The sequence below is a fragment of the Phascolarctos cinereus genome, unplaced genomic scaffold (assembly GCF_003287225.1).
Source record: "Phascolarctos cinereus isolate Bilbo 61053 unplaced genomic scaffold, phaCin_HiC Scaffold_4;HRSCAF=312, whole genome shotgun sequence".
Taxonomy (NCBI): domain Eukaryota; kingdom Metazoa; phylum Chordata; class Mammalia; order Diprotodontia; family Phascolarctidae; genus Phascolarctos; species Phascolarctos cinereus.
In genome coordinates, this window is record NW_027555847.1 from 640,028,946 (window position 1) to 640,039,697 (window position 10,752).

Sequence of the window (10,752 nt, forward strand, 5' to 3'; positions counted from 1 at the left end):
ATTTTGTGTTTTTTTTTAATGATTCTCTCAAGTCTCATATTTGAAAGTCAAAATTTCTATTCTACTCTGGTCTTTTCATGAATAATGCTTGAAAGTGCTCTATCTCATAGAATATTCATTTTTCTCCCTGAAGCATTATACTCAGCTTTGCTGGGTAGGTGATTATTCATTGTAATCCAATCTTCTTTGCCCTCTGGAATATCATTTTCCAAGCCCTCAGTTCCTTTAACGTAGAAGCTACTAAATCTGGTGTAATCCTGACTGTGACTCCACAATACTTGAATTATTTCTTTCTGGTTGCTTGAAATATTTTCTCCTTTACCTGAGAACTCTGGAATTTGGCTATAATATTCCTGGCAGTTTTCATCTTGAGATCTCTTTCAGGAAGTCATCAGTGGATTCTCTCGATTTCTATTTTACTCCCTGGTTCTAGAATGTTGAAGCAGTTTTCTTTGATAATTTTTTCAAAGACAGTGTCTAAATTCTTTTTTTTTTGATCACAGCTTTCAGGCAATCCAATAATTTTAAATTCTCTCCTGGATCTATTTTATAGCTCAGTTGTTTTTCTAAAGAGATATTTCACGTTTTCTTTTTTCCCATCTTTTTGCTTTGTTTTATTGTTTCTTGATTTCTCATCATCATTAGTTTCCATTTGCTCCATTCTAAATTTTAAGGCATCACTTTCTTCAGTGACCTTTTGGACCTCCATTTCCATTTGGCCATTTCTGCTTTTTAAGGTATTCTTGTCCTCACTGGCTTTTAGGACTCTTTTACCATTGACCTGGTGTGTTTTTTAAGATGTTATTTTCTTCAACATTTTTTGTGTCTCCTTTAACAAACTGTTGACTCATTTTTCATGATTTTCTTGCATCACTCTCATTTCTTTTCCCAATTTTTCCTCTACCTCTCTTACTTAATTTTCAGAATTCTTTTTGAGCTCTTCCATGGCCTGAGACCAATTCATATTTTTCTTGAAGGCTTTGGATGTAGAAGCTTTGACTTTGTTGTCTTCTTCAGAATACGTGTTTTGATCTTCCTTCTCATCATAGTAACTTTCAATAGTTTTTTTTTTCAATTATCTGCTTATTTTCCCAGCTAACGCTTGACTTTTAACTCTTTGTTAAAGTAGGGATCTACTTCCCAGGTGGAAGGCACACTGTCTCAGGCTTCAGAGGTTTCATGCAGCTGTTTTCAGAGATACTTCTAGGGACCTCAAAGTTTTCAGTTCTTACAAGGTGTTATGATCTAAGAAGAGCTGTTTACTATTGTCCTGGCTTGTACTCTGTTCTATGAGAAACCATGAGCATTCTTTTCTGCCCTGGAACTTTGAGGAGGGTCCCTCATCCACTGCTGCAGCAAGCTCTGCTCCATGTTGGTACTCCTCCTCTCCTTTAAAATGCCACCCATGAATGCAATCCAAATATGGGCAAAGCAACAGAGTCCTGTACCAGTGCTAGTAGAAAGACCCCTGTAGTCTCCTTCTGACCAGCTGTTCGATTCCCTTACTGTCTGTGGGCTGAGAGCTCCAGAAGCAGCCTCTGCCACTGCTGATTCAGTTACTCCCAAGGTCTACTCCTGGGTTGCTGGGCTGTGCTGGCATGACCTGCACTGACTGTGCTCCACTCTCACCCAGGTGTGATAGACCTTTCCTGATAACTTTCTAAGTTATCTTTGTCATCTGTGGGTTGAGAGGTCTGGAAACTGTCATTGCTGCTAGTGTCTCCATTACCTGAGGCCTACTTGTGTTCGCTGGGTCCTGGTCTACCCTGGCGAGGCCTGTGATGGCCTGTGCCCCTCTCTCATGCTGGTGCAACAGATCTTTCCTGCAGACCTTCCAAGTTGTCTTGGGCTGGAAATTGTTTCACTCCATCTTTTTGTTGGTTCTGCTGTCCTAGAGTTTGTTTGGAGTCATTTTAAAAAGATATTTGGAGGGGTTTGGGAGAGAGCTCAAGGAGTCCCTGCCTTTGCTCCACCATCTTGGCTCCACCTCCTGAGACTTTCCTTGATTTTCTATGTGGAAAATGACAGTTCCCTGCTCCAAATTTCCTATAGCATTATTATTTTTTGTCTCTATCTCATTACACCTTGTAAATTCTTGTTTTATTAAGTAAGATCCAGGGGGATCTCCTTAAATTCATAGAGATTTTAGAGCACCAAAAACCATAAAGAAATTTGAGCATTGATGTCTGTGGAATCTTGGTGAGCTAGAATGGGTTCAGGGCACACATTTTCTCAGAGTTACCAGGTTTTTTATTCCTTTTGGTCTGGAAGGAGCTTCCACCAAGGCTTTCAGCTGTGCATGTGGGTGGAGAGACAGATGAGAAGGACAAAGGAAAGTTGGCTGGGGACTCTCCATGCTTGCACTTCAATGTATCAAGGAATGAGGCATGTTGCTCTCATTGACTGTGAGCAGGATAATGAGTCAAGACTGTGTATGGACATGATCTGCTGACTGAACTAAAAGCAAATGGAAGCCAGCTGGAAGCAATAGAGAATGGCCCAGCCTAAAAGAAATATGTGTGTTCAGATGTGGTAAAACTAATAACTTCAGTTACCTGGTGAGAGCAAGTCCATTTCATGGCCCTTTTCTTACTTTGCTTTCTTCAGAGCATTGTACTGGAGGAAGTTTCTACTTCCTTTTATATGCCGAATCACTTTCCTTCTTGTTCCCATCTAACCAGTGTGATATGATGAAGGTAAACAGAGGGAAACAGATCGTCTATGGCATAACATTATTGCGTTCTCCTAATCATTTAAAAAAATCTGTGCTTACTTTGTTATTTGATAATACCAGCAAACTGTAATGTATTATGAGTGAATTTTCAAAGTTAGGGTCATTGAAATTGGGCAGAGGATATGATGGGAAAATGGCAGGACATGAGGACATGCTACCTAATGCTACTTAGAGAGAAAGAAAGAAAGAAAGAGGGGAGAGAGAGAGAGAGAGAGAGAGAGAGAGAGAGAGAGAGAGAGACAGAGAGAGACAGAGAGACAGAGAGACAGAGACAGAGAGACAGAGAATGAGAGTGGAAGACTTCTTCACGTAAACAAAATTAACTTCCAAGATATTCCAGAACTGAGTCACTACATTGTCCTTTGAATTGGGAAAGAAAGAGTCAGAAGATGATCCTGGGGGCTGAGTGGGTTGACTCCAAGTTTACCTTTCAGCTGGTTGGCACTGGGTCTAGCCCTGCACCCAGTTACATACCTTGCATTCATACCCTCATCCCCTAACATGTTGTATCATAGAAAATTGTCTTTATGTTATAATGCCACTCTTAAATTGAAGTAATGCAGTGCATTAGAAAGAGTGCTGACTCTGGCACCAAAGGTCTGGGGTTCAGTTCCTACTTCTGGCATCACTTAATATTGTTGGACCCCAGTCTCATCATGTGTATAATGAGGATTTTGAACTAGATATCCCTTGAGGTCTTTTCCAGTCTTTAATTCTTTGATCTCTAAGATCCCTTCCAACTCTAAATCAATTATTATTATTTTTTTTTTTAGGCAATTGGGGTTAAATGACTTGCCTAGGGTCACACAGCTAGTAAGCATCAAGTGTTTGGTCTGAGGCTGGATTTGAACTCAGATCCTCCTGACTTCAGGGCCAGTGCTCTATCTATCCCTGTATCACCTAGCTGCCCCTAAAATCAATTATTATAGAAAATAAGGACTACATAATTTTTAATCTTTGTATCCCTATTGACTAGAATAATGCCTGGTATCAGTAGATAATCAATTAAAGTACATTACATTTATTTACTGAATTAATGGCAATTGCATAGGAAACATCTCTCTGAAGTAAGTATAAGACATTTAATTATTGACTCCTCCTCTTCCAGAGATCTTAAAAAGAGGATACAGATGACATATACATCACACTGCAACCAAAAAGGGAATTCCCAAGACAGCCCAGAAGCAAGACATCATAATTCAATTCTCAGCAAATTTCTCCTAAGACAGATCACTCTCCAGATGTTAATGCCTGAATGTTATCACTTGGTAGTATTTCCACAGATGGTCTCCTGATCATCCCATTTGCTCATGTTTTTATGGTTTATTAATGCTGTACTTTAAGCTTTGTGTGTACTTGGCCCAGTTTTCAACACCAACACATAGGAAATTAATTATTTCCATGGTCTTCATGAGTCATGCTTTTAATAAGTCCCCCCTCCCACCTAGAATTTTCCTAGGATTTAAAATCAAACTTATCTTTACTCTCCATCTCCCCTTCCCATCGTCAGTTAGCATTCCCTTTAACTCTGTGACATCTCTCCTATTGTCCATTTTTCTTCAAAAATCATTGATCAGAGGCCAATAATTTGTGTGATTTGAGCTTAAGCAGGGCTTCATGTTACTCTTCCATTCTCTCTCTCTCTCTCTCCCTGTATTTTTTCTCTTTCTCTCTCTCCCTTTACTCTCTATCTCTTTGTCTCTGTCTCTTATTTTAACTCCCTATTAATCATTTTTATCCTATGTTTCCCATTATGTAGATCAGCTGTCAGCAATGATTCAGAATATGGTGTGAAACATATTAAAAAATAATTTAGAAATATTTAACAAAATAAATCAAAACACAATATCATAGATAATGTTAATGTGTGATTTTCTAAGTCTATATGCAGTGACAGAGATCTGCACGTATGGTTTAATGTCCTGTTTCTACTTGAGTTTAATACAACTGATATAGATTATTCTATATGTAGTGGAAATCTAGATAATATTGAATTGAGAACAAATCATCTTACGTACATTTATATAAGCAGAATAACATGTATACAAATTAATATAGTAGTATAATTACTAGATAGTGCTGGAAAAGATGTTAAAATATTGAATGCTAAAGCCACAGACTCTTTAGAATTTCAATTGTCAGAAATGAAAGGCACTTTAGGAAACATAATGTTGTACTTGGAAGTGACCTTAGAAAATGAAATGCTCAATCCAGAAAGGAGCTTTAGAATACAGAATATGAGCTGGAACTGATTTTGGAATATCAAATATTAGCTCCTAGAGAATAGATAGTTGGAGCAAGAATGGGACTAAATTATCAAATGTTGATTAGAAAACTTAGAATGTTGAATGTCACCAGTGGAAGAGACCTTGGCTCGCATATAGTTCAGTCTTCTAACATTTTAGTAATGAGGAAACTGAGGCTAGGTGAGGAGTGGCTTGCCCAATATCACACAGTGGGTTAGTTTTTCAGGAGAATCTATAACATATTTCTCTTGACTCCCAGATCACATTTCAAAAGAAAATAACTACTGATTAGGTTAGAATAGATGACTTTCTTGTTTTTGTCACAGGCCTCTTCATGACTACCCATGACACCTGAACGCACCAATGATTTTTTCTTTAACTTATATTTACTGAATCAAAGAATCATAAAAGTGAAAGAATTTTAAGATTCTAGGTCATCTTGTCTTCCCTCTCAGTTCAGGAATTACCACTGATGAATTCTTAACAGGTGTTCATGTAGATTCTGCATGAATTCCTCCAACGAAAAACAATTGACACTCATAAAATAATATGTTATTAGAGCCAATACCCAATCATGTGATTGAACTGAACAATTTTCATTCCAAGTAGCTTTTGCCCTTCTTTTATTTCAATTATCTGTCATTAGGCATAGGTTTGAAGTTATACCTTCTATAAAATTTTTCAAATCTTAAAGCATCTGGGACTATGATGGACTGTTTCTATTGATGACTATGATTAATATTTACAGCTTTTAAGACATGTTAAGTAAGAACCTTAGATATGTCATTTCATTTGATTTTCACACAACAGGGTCACACAACTATCTAGGAGATGTTTGAGATAGGATTTGAGCTCAAATCTATCGAGACTCCATTTCCATTGCTCTTAAGAACTGTTCTATCTAGCTGATTCAATGAGAAATTCTTCCACCACTTCATGAGTTTCCATGGCCAAATAAACTCATTTGTTGTTGTTCAGTTGTTTTCAGTCATCTGACTGTTTGTGACCCCATTTGAGGTTTTCCTGGCAAAGATGTTGCACTGGTTTTCCACTTCCTTCTCCAGCTCATTTGACAGATGAGAAAATCTGAAGCAAATAGGGTTAAGTGACTTGCCCAGTGTCACACAGCTGGCAAGTTTTTGAGGCCAGATTTTAAATCAGGTAGATAATTTTTCCTGGCTCCCGGCCCAGAATGTTATCTATTGTGTCACCTAGCTGACCTCATAAACTCATTATTTGGTGGCTAATATTCTAGCTATCACTATCCCCTCACTCAGTAAGGCTTGTCTTTAGATATCACATACATAGTCTATTTCTAAGTCTTTATATAACTTATTTCTACTTATTTCTGCCAGACCTTGGAGCCCTCTCACATAAAGATCAAGAACCAAGAGATACTTTTATATCATGTTGAGACCCTGGAAAAGGGAATTAGTAGAGGCCTACATAAAATATCTAGGTTGAAATATACGAAAACAGGTTTTTGAGTTTTCTCCTTACCAATGAGTAGACCTAAGAAAAGTATGAAGTGACCCAGAGAAGGTACTTACTGTGTCATGTATGTCTTCTGTATTCAAAGGAGAGATATCCAATGACCTTATATTCAAAAATTAAGGAAAGACTGAATTTCTTCCATTTAAAAAAAAAAGTCTGTTTTGAACATAGTCTGATTAGCTCCAGAATGCTAATTTCCCATTTCTCCCCTGGAAAGGGACTGTTAGAAGAGGCTAACTATACCCTTTATACAGACTGTAACCACTAAACTTTCTTAAGGGTCTATCAAAACACCAAAGTCAAGAAGGCAACAAATATAATAATAATAATAATAATTATCCATCAATTATATCAATGAAAACCATCTTAAATAGTGCTGCCAGAATATCTTCCATATTATAATAAGAATGGGCATGACTATGATTGAAACCTACTATCAATTAATCAACAAGTACTTATTAAGTATTTATTCTTTTCCAGACACTATGTGGAACACTGGGAATAGAAAGAAAGACAAAATAGTCCATGACATCAAGAAGTTGGTGGAGACCTACACAATTCTTCTATTGGTGGAGACCTATACAATTGTAGGTTAGAAGGCAAATTTAAAGAAGTTAGTAGCAGTTGGGAGGATAGAAAAAGGCCTCTTGCAGAAAGTGGAATTTGGGCTGAGCCTTGAAAGAAGATGGGTTCTAACATGCAGATGTAGAGTTGGAAGAGGGAGAGGATTCTAGTACAAAAACATAGGGACTAGAGATTGAGTACTACGTGTGAGGGATGTGGATCAATAAAGTTGGGCCACAGACTATGTGTAATGCATAAAACAAAAGAAACAGAAAATGGAGAAAGAAATAGAAATATAGAAATAGAAAAAAATAGCAAATGGAGAAAAAGAAAAATAAGAAGGGACTAAATGGTAAAAATCTTTAAATTTCATACAAATGAGTTTCTACTTGAGGTTTCTGGTAATGGGGAACCAATAGAAATAGGATGAGGGGTGATCAAACCTCCATTTGGCAACTTTGTTATGGATGAATTATAATGAAGAGAGGTTGGAGGCAGGACCATTTAGAAGTCTGTAGTAACAGTCGAATCAAGAAGGGGTAAGCTCATGAAACAAGGTGTGGATCAGTGCACGGAGAGCACTGGATTCAAAAGGTATTGGATAAACAATGACAAAATTTGGCAATAGATTTGATAAGCAGGGTAAGAATGAGGCATTAAGGATGTCATCCAGGTGGCAAACCTGGGTGACCAGAAGAATAGCGTTAATCTCAACAGTAACAGCAAAATGTGGCCAAAGTGTAGCTTGTCAGGAAAAGATAATGAGTTCATTTTGGGACACAAAAGTTTGAAATAATCATCACACATCCAGCCTGAAATGTCTAATAAACAGATTATTATGCAGGACTGACATTCAGGAGAGAGGATAAGGAAGTATATATAGATCTGATAATCATTTGCATGCAGATTATAATTGAACTCATAAGAACTCATGTGATTACCAAACAAGATATTTAGAGATAAAAGGAAAGGGCCCAGGGCAGAAGCTTTGAGGACCTGCAGAATTAATGGGCATGACAGATAAAGATCCAGCAAAGGACACAGAGGAGTTAGAGTCATACTGTTATGAGGGGAACCACAAGAAATCAGTCAAGATTATCTAGGAGATGTCGACAGTCTTCAATGTTATAGACAGGTCAGAAAGAAAGAGAAAAGACCATTTAATTTAGCAATGACTAGATCACTGGTGTAGTGTAGTCTGGGTTATCAAAGAATCAACTACATTCGTTATAGCTTCCGGACAGTATACTTTATTGCTCTCTAATTAATTGGTATAATTTTAAATTCTAGATTCATTAGAAATTGGAATATAAATATATCTTATTCTTAAGGCATAAGGAATATTATAAAGCATCAATTTTTCAAGCTTCTCTTCTGCTAAGAACCACCAATGTCTATTCACAGTCTTCTGGATAAAGTCTCAAATGCTTTGCTTGACATTCAAGGTCCTCCATAATCTCACTATGGTCTACCTTACCAATTACCTATCCAAAAGGGGAGAATAATGAGGAAAATTTCTGCTCGATATAAGAAATTTCATGTTAACATTTAACTGTCAAAAAAAGGTATGAGCTCCCCAAGGTTTGGTAAGTTCCTCATTGAACATAAGTTACATGACTGATATCAACTACATTTTCCCTGCAACACTCCTGAATACAGCCCAAAACAGATTAAAATATGATCAAGAAAATTTAACAAAATAAATAAAACATGTAATAAAACATAGATAGCATTACATTTTAAAACTAAGTAAATATGCAGCCCACACAGATCCTTATGCATGAATTACTGGCCTCCAATTCTTTGTGAGTTTGATACCATTGGCTTAGTTGGTCACCTGTAAAAGTAGTTATAGATAATATTGATGATTGGGATAGGGTTATGGACTAGATGACCTTTGATATGACTTCAACTTCAAATACGTCAATGATCTTATGTTTTGTGGCTTTATGTCCTAGTACTGTCCAATGTAATATGAGCTCCTGATTCATCCAAGGTAATCATTCTATCTTCATGAAACCAACTCACTTATTTTCATCTCTTTTATTATGCCTATTCCATTTCATATACTTAGAATACCTCTTTTCTCTGCCTAGCTTAATATTTTCTATACTTTAAAACCCCAAGTCTGATAGCATTTAGATGTGGCTATTGATAATATAACCATGTGGGTAGAAATTGGAGATTATCTCATTTTAGGTAGAAATGTACATATTCCATATGGTATAGAAGCTATATGAAATGTCATCTAGCCCAAATATCCCTTTTATGCAGGAGGAAATGGAGATCTAGTAAGGGGAAGTGACTTCCCCCAAGCTCACATAGGGAATGAGTACACTAATTCAGTGTCCTTGTCATTGCCCTACTCTCTTCCTGTCACACAGTAGGCTTCAGGAAATGTCAGGCCATGGGAAACTCTAATCAGAACCAAGTGAAAAGATGTCATCATCAAACTTAGCAATTGTGCTAATCAAGGCCCACTATTAAAAAGAAATTGCTGTTTTGGATGCAGATTGTGGGGTTCCTTAAAAGACATATAAGCAGGGATTAATCATAATGTCATCACTTTGAATTTGTATCATAAACATTTATAACTATCAATTTTAAAAATACCTGCAAACAACCACTGCATATTCACATCCTTCCCACCTCGTTGCAAATTTTAACGAAGGGGGAAAAAAAGGAAACCCACTTGGTACTGAGCTGAATGGTGATGTTGAGAAGTATTGCTATTTCGGTGGGTATTTTAAAATAGTTAATCATCAGAGAGCAATTGTGCTTCATTTTATTGCAACAGAGCTTGTTGTAGGCTGATCAGTCTTAGGGTAAAAAAATGACCCAAGAATAATGAATTTTATATGTAAGCAGAAAAAGAAAATCACAGTCTAGCAGAAGTCAGATAGGGCTGGGAAGTAGAAGACCTGGGTTTGAACCCAGACTTCCTGCTTACTACCTATGAAGTCTTTGAATTCACTTAACCTCAATTTCCTTTTCTGTAAAATGGGAGGATTGATGTCCATGGAACTGTGTCACTGTAAATTCTATTCTATAAAGTCCCTTACAGCTCAAATATTTTATGAAATTGTATATCTCCAGAAGCTAAAAACAAAGCTAGAAAAACAAGAGAGACTTGTGTCACCACCACCCTGATCACACTACTCTATAAGGTTACTTGAATGTAAACTGAAGATTGGTTGGATAAAATAAAAATCAATTTAAAATTAGTACTTTTAAACATGTTATTTGAAAAACCTGGTGCTTGGCAGAGATGGATATAATTACACATGAATAACTATAAAACTCATTAGAAGTCGATATGTACTAAAGTTCCAAAGAAAGCAGTATAAAGGATTCAAAGAGGGGAAGCCATACTTTTTGTAGGATTTGTATGAAGGTAGTACCTGATTTGAAGCCTAGAGGAAAGAAGGATTTAAATAGCCAGTCCATGGATAAGAAATGAATTAGCCAAAAGCACAGAAACTGGGAAAGGCAGATCAACATGCGGGAGCTGTGAATTATCTTACTTGGTTGAAGTATATGAAAGAGAGTAAAGTAAAATTTAAATAAAAATATATTTAAATGCTAATCATAGACGGCCAAAGAGGGAGATGATCTGATCAATATGCTAGAAATCTTGGCAATCCAAGGTGCTTTTCTTATCACCACATTCTTTCATTATTCTTATACACATATATTTTTCCAGGGCCATATCAC